This window comes from Mchenga conophoros, linkage group LG3 (genome assembly GCF_057382185.1).
Source record: "Mchenga conophoros isolate Kocher_MC1m ecotype Shallow Benthic linkage group LG3, M_conophoros_male_GT1.1, whole genome shotgun sequence".
Taxonomy (NCBI): domain Eukaryota; kingdom Metazoa; phylum Chordata; class Actinopteri; order Cichliformes; family Cichlidae; genus Mchenga; species Mchenga conophoros.
The window spans coordinates 23,728,973-23,738,109 of record NC_140528.1 but is presented as its reverse complement, the minus strand read 5'-3'; the positions used below and the strand labels follow the sequence as shown (position 1 = coordinate 23,738,109).

General features: G+C 43.2%; 1 pseudogene; it reads right to left on the bottom strand.

The window, feature by feature from the left end:
• Positions 1–211: 211 nt before the first annotated feature.
• LOC146577749 (mitogen-activated protein kinase kinase kinase kinase 2-like) lies at positions 212–4,743 on the bottom strand (annotated as a pseudogene).
• Between the last annotated feature and the right edge of the window lie 4,394 nt (positions 4,744–9,137).

Here is a 9,137-nt window from a genome sequence, read left to right as displayed (position 1 = left end):
CATAAAACTCCAAGAGATATGAAAATCTTTATTTCTGTCTATTCTGTGTTGTTAATAACATCACATCTTCACATAGTAGCAAAAACATATTAAACAAACATTAATCTCAACATGCATACTGTACTTCAAGTTTCTCTCATGGAAAGGCCAGTGTTACTTTTATAGTATCCTTTCCATAAATATCATAAATATCTTTACCCATGTAGTGGAATTATTTTATTTTTTCATTTTAGTTAACAAGTATAATGTGACCACATTCACTTTTTATCAGGACAAGCTACACCACCACGGTGGTTAGCATACAATAACACTGCCTTGTTCTCAAAGCTTCTTGCTAACTGTACTTTTTTCTGAGATGTTCTCTTTAAGTAAGGATACTGAAAGTGTAAGCAGTGTATACGGTCACATCACGTGCTTAAGGTTGTGTTAGCACTGATAATTCCTTCACAGTTCTTTAAAGATGCTGAAGTCATCATATCAGCTGTAAATGCAGTGCTGCTGCTGTCCTTACGCTATACTTTCAAGCATCACACTTTCTTACTGACCAGTTTATTTCCACTTTTTATGCTCTAGTATGGTGTGACTGAATGAAGTCAGCAAACCAAATTCTGTCCATCTGACGATGAGAAGAAACTTGCATGAAATGGGAAGAATGAGATGAAGATGGCTCCTATGCTTTAGACGTGGCACTGTTTCTGCCATTGTAAGTACGCTAATGCTTGAAAGATCCATTAAAAGTCTGACACTTCACTCTTCAGCTGGAGCGTCCATCAAGTTTTACATTCCAGGTTTCCTCGTTGGGATTACGACTCAGACGATGATGTGAAAAATTAGTTATTACATTAAACCCATAAAATCAACACTGGCAAAAAAGCCGTGCACTTCACAGAGCAGCTTTCTATGGCCGAGCAGCTCCTGCAGGTGTAAGGTGTAGGTGTCACAGCACTCTGGTCCAAAGAGGTTATGTGCAGCATGCAGACAGAAAATGGCTTTACAGAATATGACTGAATGTTGAGGCACCAAAACACACTCAGTCTGCCCCTCAGTCTGATCAAGAAGAAAACCTGACTGAGCGCTTCATAACATCAGTACGATGATGTCCCAGAGGCCATGTTCAGGTTATTCTCCCGTCCACACTGAGCGGGCGGATCAGTGGAGTCTGCATTAGCTTTAACAGAAAGGTCTGATTTAAGCAGGTAAGCTGAATAGACAAGAAAAGCTAGAAAGCTTTATCAACTATAACCCCAGCGAGGACCTTGACAGGTGTCTTGTGTACAGGTGAAGGCTGGACAGTCAGCAGGATACCTTCCTAACATTTGTCATTCCCAGCATTGAACCGTTTCCTGGCACAGCCTCAGTGAAACAGAGCATCGTTTCCACCCCACAGTTACAGACAGGCTGTGCTTTTCTTTGGTAACACCGTCGAATGAGCCCCGTGTCCTCTCTCAGTAGCTGCTTTCGTGTCCTGTCAGGATGTACAGGCTGCTCAGTGCTGACGGGTCATCAGTCGGTGTGCTCTGAAGGATGATGTCTCTGCACATTGTCAGCAAATGAGAAGGAGATGAGTTGTAAAGGAGAGCCAGAGAAAGGCAGTACTAACCTAAAGCCAGTGCCTCCACCTGCTTCTACTCCTCCCACCTCTAGTACTAACACTACTCTACTGATACTACAACCACTGTAGTTTGACTTTAATGCTACACACTGGTACAGTACTGGTACACTTACTGGAGTTTTACTCCTGTTCCTGCTCATCACCACGCCTACTACTTTTTTAAACTTTATGATAAGTGTGAACATTTACACACCAGCATACAAACAAGTTTAAAGTAGAAAAAAGGAAGCAAAGAGCTGAGAAATACATAAAACATAACACAGAAGAAAAAGAAACCTTTGCAGGGATTCCTTCTACACCCAGTTTGAGTAAAAACTAACTGAAACACAAGGAAAGAAGATAAGATCAACTAAAATAAGGGTTGTATAATAATACTTAGTACTGGCAGCCAGCAGCGCTAAGCCTCAGCCTCCCAGTAGACACACCTATGGTACCGATTTAAAATCCTACATGTCTTTGTTCTCAGGTTATCACGTTCACAAACTTTGGTGTCCACGCTATTTGCCTGCCAGGCTGACAATGATTTAGATCACAGAAACATTTTTAAGCTGTTATTCCTGGTTTCACAGTGGAAAACTCCGGGTAACGTCCATTATCTTTGCTCCTGTATAAGACTTTCCTGAATGCTGAGGTTTGGTCTTCCACATGAAATTCAGTACTTTTGTTTCAGTTTCATTAATGATGCATTGATTTTGGACATCGATGTAATACATATGTGATACACGACAGTCTTTGAGTCCGTCCTTCTCATATATAATCCCACTGTTTTTGCACTTCAGATGATTCCAGTAATGACTGATTTAAAAAAGAAAAGTGAAATATTTCTAATGAACTCACCACGATTCTTATTACAAACTTCATTAAGAGCTGCTGGATCAACAGGGGTGTCCTGGATTTGTTAGTAATATAATATAGTAATATATTATTATTAGTTTTAATTATTTAGTCAAAAATCAATTCCAGACTGCTCTGAGCAACATGCTGCAGCGAGAGTCCTGACAGGGACTAGAAACAGAACATTTATTGGCTCCCTGTTTTATCCAGAATAAAAGATTCAAAATCCTCACATAAAAGGTTTTGAATAATCAGCCCCTGTCTTATCTTAATGACCTTATAGTACCATATCACCCCATTAGAGCACTTCGTTCCAAGTATTTAAAAGTAAAATGGGAGCCAGACCCTTCGGTTTCCAGGCCCCTCTTGGTAAATGGTAAATGGACCGGTTCTTATATAGTGGTTTTCTACTCTGAGCACTCAAAGCTTGCCTCATTCACCCGTTCACACCCATTCATACTCTGACGGATGCACCGAAGAGCAACTTTCATGCAGGATATCTGGCATGTAGACGGGGAGTAGGTGACCTGCTCCCCCACCTGAACTACAGCCACCACTTCTGTGGAACCAGCTTCCAGTTTGGGTTTGGGAGACAGACACCCTCTCTACTTTTAACATTAGGCTTCAAACTTTCCTTTCTTCCCTGAATCCTCCCTTAGTTAGCCTAAGTCTAGGCTGCTGGCGGGTTCCCGTGATGCACCAAGTGTTTCTTCTTCTTCAGTCGCCCTTTTCACTCACTATCTATTTAAACACCTCTCTGCATTCAATCATTAGTTGAGAATATTCTCTGGCTCTCTTCCCCAGATTGTCTTTGTCCCGTCTTCCTCCTCTCACCCCCCCAACCAATCGCAGCAGATGCCCGCCCCTCCCCCAGCCTGGTTCAGGTTTTCACCTGCTAAAAGGGAGTTTTTCACCTTTGTGCACCATAATTGCAGGGCCTTTACCTTACAATATACAGTGTCTTGAAGTGACTATTGTTGTGATTTGGTACTAGCATAAAGAAAATTAGCACTAAGGAAAGTAGTTTTCTGTACAAAGTGTCAGGTAGACGGTAGTTGGTAACTTTAATGGCTGTTTTTCTTTGGAGGGCTGCATGCAAACACATAGGCTGCATTTCCTAAATCCTTGGATCTGAGTAACCAACAGAACAAACACTCTAGTGTGACTCCTGCTTTAATGCTACCATTAATGCTAGCAGTATTCATGCTACTTCCACATGCTACTCTGAAAATCACTTCCAGGTCTATTAACAATAGTATCAAGAAAAATACTATCCTGATTACTTCTGATGTACTAGGATTACTAGTTTCTCACAGTGATTGATAGCTCTTGTCAGCATACAGTTAACATACCTGTTTGTTCCCAGAACTCTGAACACACGACTCTCATCTGTAATTTCTTGTGTTACCTGCACATAAAGTGAAAATTCACATGTGTAATGACTTAGAACAAATATGATACGCACATGATACGAGCTCAGCCAACGTTGGATGAATTTACTAGTTCATCACCTCATCTGAAACTCCTCCGTTTGAGGCCATGCTTCCAGAATGCCAGCACACTATCCTGCAAGCAGACTGACAGAACAGGAGGTGTCACTCAGCTTTCAGGACACACATCAGCTCTCATTCACTTTGTTTGTCACATCATCATTTCTACCTAGTGTTTCAATGGGGAAGTCAAAGACTATTTCTGCAGCCAGCTGTCTGGATGGAAGTCCTTGCAGGTTCACGATCTTTACAGTTCCTGTCCAAACAGTACACAGATTGAGAATGAGCATGAAAGACATTTGAAGGATTCACAATATGCGAGGGGACTTACTTTCCAAGGTGATGAGAACAGTGTCTCGGTCCAGCTGGGTTACCTGCACGACTCTGAGTGCTCCACTATCTCCTGATGCACGGAAAGAAGGAAGCTTGTTGCAACAAGTTGAAGCTTGAAGCTTCAGGAAGTCAGCAGAGACACGCAGAAACGGTCCTACCTGGCACTGGAACAGGAGCGCCGTTCAGCTCTATAATATCAAACCTGAGCTGTTGGCCGGTTGGTGGTTTATCATTACTACAGTCTCTCACTCCAACACACAGCTGAGAAGAGAATCTGGGAGTCTGATGGCGAGTTGCTGTGAAACAGTCACCAAGGAAAACAAAAAAAACTAAATAAATTCTCATGGATGGTTAAGTGATGCTTGTTAAACCTGAGCTGAACCTGTTCATACAACCGTCAAAAACAGCACAACAGAATTCTTGTATGATTATTAAATCTTGAGATTAAAGATAAACCGATGCCATCCATCCATCCATCCATCCATCCATCCACCCGTCCATCTGTTCGTCCAAACATCCACCCACCCATCCATCCATCCATCCATCCATCCATCCATCCACCCGTCCATCCATCCATCCACCCGTCCACCCATCCGTCCATCCATCCATCCACCCACCCACCCATCCCTCCATCCATCCATCCATCCATCCACCCATCCATCCATCCAGCCGTCCATCCATCCATCCACCCGTCCATCCATCCATCCATCCATCCATCCATCCCCTAACTGCACGTCTTTGGACTGATGCCACTTTTCCATAATGTTGTGGCACAGGCGTGTTTCTCCAAGCAGCACTGTGTTAGGACTGCAGACAGGCTTAACACAGAGCTCTGTTCTCACAGTACATACATTATCGTTATGAAATGTGCGAGACATTCACAAAAAAACTGTCAATTATCTGTGCTATGTGATCTAATGGTGCATGCTGGCGTTGAACTGTGTGCTGATAACACTGTTCCTGTAGCACAGAAAACACATGGTAACCATTCAGTTACACGAGCTTGGACCCAGAGAAGGTGCTGTTGGTGTTTTTGGACGGCGTTTATACAACGTTTCTTTTATTTAGTCTCTAAAATCTTGTTGGGCTTGAATAAAAAGTATGCATATGTTATTAAAAAAAAATCAATTACATTCTTCAGCTTCAGATTTTGATATGCTGTCTGTCTACTTTTATGTAATTCAGGTCTAATGACTGGTTTGCATTGTGGAAATAGGGTTAGAGTTAGAAAGGAAGGCATTTATTCAGGTGGCAAGTTCGACATATCTGTACAAACCTTTAGATGCATGAACTTTTGAAGAGGCTCATACCACAAGAGTAAAACCAGGCCAGATGGGACAGCCCCGCACAGATATGTACTATCTGTGTATGGGTTTCTTGCTGAAACAGAGAGAGCAGGACTAAGTGTCTGCAGTTGTTCTCCGTGAACAAACAGACTGACCAGAGTAACTCGGCATTGCTTACCTACACTGCACCTCCTACAACCTTTAGTGTCAGGAATCTTTACAGATATGGTAAACTTTCTGTGGCCAACAGAGAATATCCAGGTCAGAACAAGCAGACAAAATTGGGTTTACAGTATCCTCCTTCCTCAAAATCAAGTGGTAGCATCATACATGACATTATTAACACTGCTGCACCTACAGCTCCTGTTTCCCTGCATCTGTGATGGCGTGTCGTACCTGAGACTGATCCGCTCAGTGAGGCGGTTGGTGCTGAGCGACAGGCTGCTGTGTTTCTTGTGCAGATGTCCTTTCTGTTCAAACAGAGCTGGCAGGCTGTGCAAGTAAAGCTGGGCCGACTTGCCTGCAGGATGGAGCCTTTTTAGAGCAGCATATTATCGAGTGGACACAATGTTCTCCGTTTGTGTCACGCTGTTTGTTACCTGATACGGACATCAGCACATTGTTCAGAACATATAGCCATATACATCGCTGAGGGAGGAGCTGTGGGGAAAAGACAAGCAGTTCACTGAGACTTCAAACATCCAGCTTCAGTCATCAGACTGTTCCAGAAACATCATTTCCTGGTTTTCAGTGCTCCTCCTTTCATCAGGAGCTGCACTCCTTACTCAGGTTTTTCAGGGTGATGCGATTAATGACTTGCACTTTTTTGTTATTACTTGCATTTTTACACAATGCTCTTCTACTCTGACTGACACTTTCAACTACCAGCTTGACCGCGCATCACTCTTTTCTACCTCAAAACGACCAGTTACACATGTCTGCATGAATTCTGCACGCACGTTTGCACTACAAGCTGCACACAAACACGTGCGCACATCCATGATTTACTCCAAACCTAACTTAACCTTCGGCGCTTTTTAACTTTCAACCCCTTCAGTGCAAACATTGGGAGAAGTTTGCCAATGTGGTATTATAATATTATTTTATGCCACGTTAGACCCCTAATTGAAGATTGTGAATTATTATGTAGTTTTAGTTTGCATTATTCTCCTGAATTAGAAGAAGGTGATAACTATTGCATTTGTTAAACTGATTTGCATTACATTAGACTGCTGATTTATTGTGAATGAATGATATTGTTTCATGATGCATTATACTGCTGAGTTATAAGAAATACTGTTCGCAGAAAGTCATCGCCTTATTTGTCTGATTAGAAGAGAACAGAACATGCTGGAGTTTTCTGCCCCATCTCAGCAGGAGCAGATAAACAGGGAGCCAAGGTCGTAGCTTAGGCGCCGTGTGAGAGAAAGCATGTGAATGTTTAGGCTTTTATGATAAGGTGGAGGCCACTAGAGGCTATAAGAGTTTGATCAATGCTCCACCATTTTGAGATCTGATGCTGTCTACGTACGGTGTCCATCTCCCACGCGTGTGATCATTAAAATCATCGTTTGACTTAACCCGGTCGGACCAGTGTTGTTATTGTGGTTTTTCCTCTTGTATCCATCCCCAATATTTGAATCCGTAACACCATCAAACTTGTCGTTGGAGGGGAGAGGGAGGGGAAACAGGAGGACAAAGGATGGCGGGAACAACTGAGCTGTAGTGCTTTTTTTTTTTCAACTGTGCAATATTTGCAATATTGTTTTATATTCGACCTTTTTTGTGGGGCAAATAATATTGACACCAGTCATTTTGTGTTTTTCTGAAATTATTCTGTTATTGTGTACAAAATATTAAAAAAATTCAGCTATATATGTTGATGCATGCTTTTATTACCAGTCGCATTGATTGCTGTAACGCCCTGCTCTCTGGTCTCCCCAAAAAGAATATATCACCCTTACAACTTTTACAAAACTGCAGCTCGTGTGCTGACGAAGACCAGAGGGTGGGCCCACAGTACACCGGTTTTAGAATCGCTGCATTGGCTCCCCGTGTATTTCAGGATCGATTTTAAAGTTCTTTTATTGGTTTTTAAATGTCTTAATGGTCTGCTTCTCTCAATAACTATCGCCCTGTAGCCCTCACCTCAGTAGTGATGAAGTGCTTTGAACGCCTGGTCAGAGACTTCATCATTTCTTCACTACCAGACACACTGGACCCACTACAGTTCGCTTACCGTCCAAATCGTTCCACAGACGATGCCATCTCTCATCTCCTCCACACATCACTCACTCACTTGGACACTAGAAGGGGGAATTATGTTAAAATGCTCTTCATAGACTACAGCTCTGCATTTAATACCATAATTCCCTCCACACTCACCACCAAGCTGGAGCATCTGGGACTCAGCTCATCTATGTGTCAGTGGATCTCCAACTTCCTAACTGGCAGACCACAGGCAGTAAGGATGGGCGGACATGTCTCAGCCTCCACCACTCTCAGCACTGGAGCCCCCCAGGGGTGTGTTCTGAGCCCCCTGCTGTACTCTCTGTACACATATGACTGTGTGGCCACTACCAGCTCCACCACCATCATCAAGTTTGCTGACGACACCGTCGTGGTGGGCCTGGAGAACTGGTGCCAGAGGAACAACCTCCTTCTAAACGTCAGTAAGACAAAGGAGCTGATAGTGGACTTCAGCACTAAGCAGGAGAGGAACTACCAGACCCCTGTCATCAACGAGTGCCCAGTGGAGAGAGTGGACAGCTTCAAATCCCTCGGAGTTCACATCACGCTGGACCTGTCATGGTCCTGTCACATCAACACCGTGGTGAAAAGGCCCGACAGCGTCTCTACCACCTCAGACGCTTGAGAGACTTCCAACTGCCCTCCAAGGTGCTCAGGAACTTTTACTCGTGCACCATAGAGAGCATCCTGACGGGAAACATCTTAACCTGGTTCGGGAACAGCACCATGCAGGACAGACGAGCTCTACAGAGGGTTGTGCGGTCAGCTGAGCGCACCATCCGCTCCGAGCTCCCTGACCTGCACTCAATCTACAGCAGGCGGTGCTGGACCAAGGCCAGGAAGATCGTGAAGGACCTCAGCCATCCCAACAACAGACTGTTCTCTCTGCTGAGGTCAGGAAAGCGATTCCGCTCCCTGAAGACCAACACAGAGAGACTGAGGAGGAGCTTCTTCCCGCAGGCGATACGGTCTCTCAATCACACCACCACACAGTACTGACCCACACATATGGTTCTTACACACACACTGGACTTTCTGGACATTGTTTTCACTTCATCACTTAAATCACTTTAAGCATATTTGCACTGCACAAGACATAATGTGGATTGCACAACACTGGTCACTATATTCTTCATTTCCGGTTAATACTTGTACAGCTGCTGTTATTGTGTATATATTTATTTATTTATATTTCTTCATACATTCTTATATAGTTCTATATTGTGTATTTTGTTGTACAGTTATTTTATTTTCAACTTTAATTTATATATTTTATCTTATTCTCCCAGTTAAATTTACCCTTCATTCTAATTTGTGTTGTACAGTTATTTC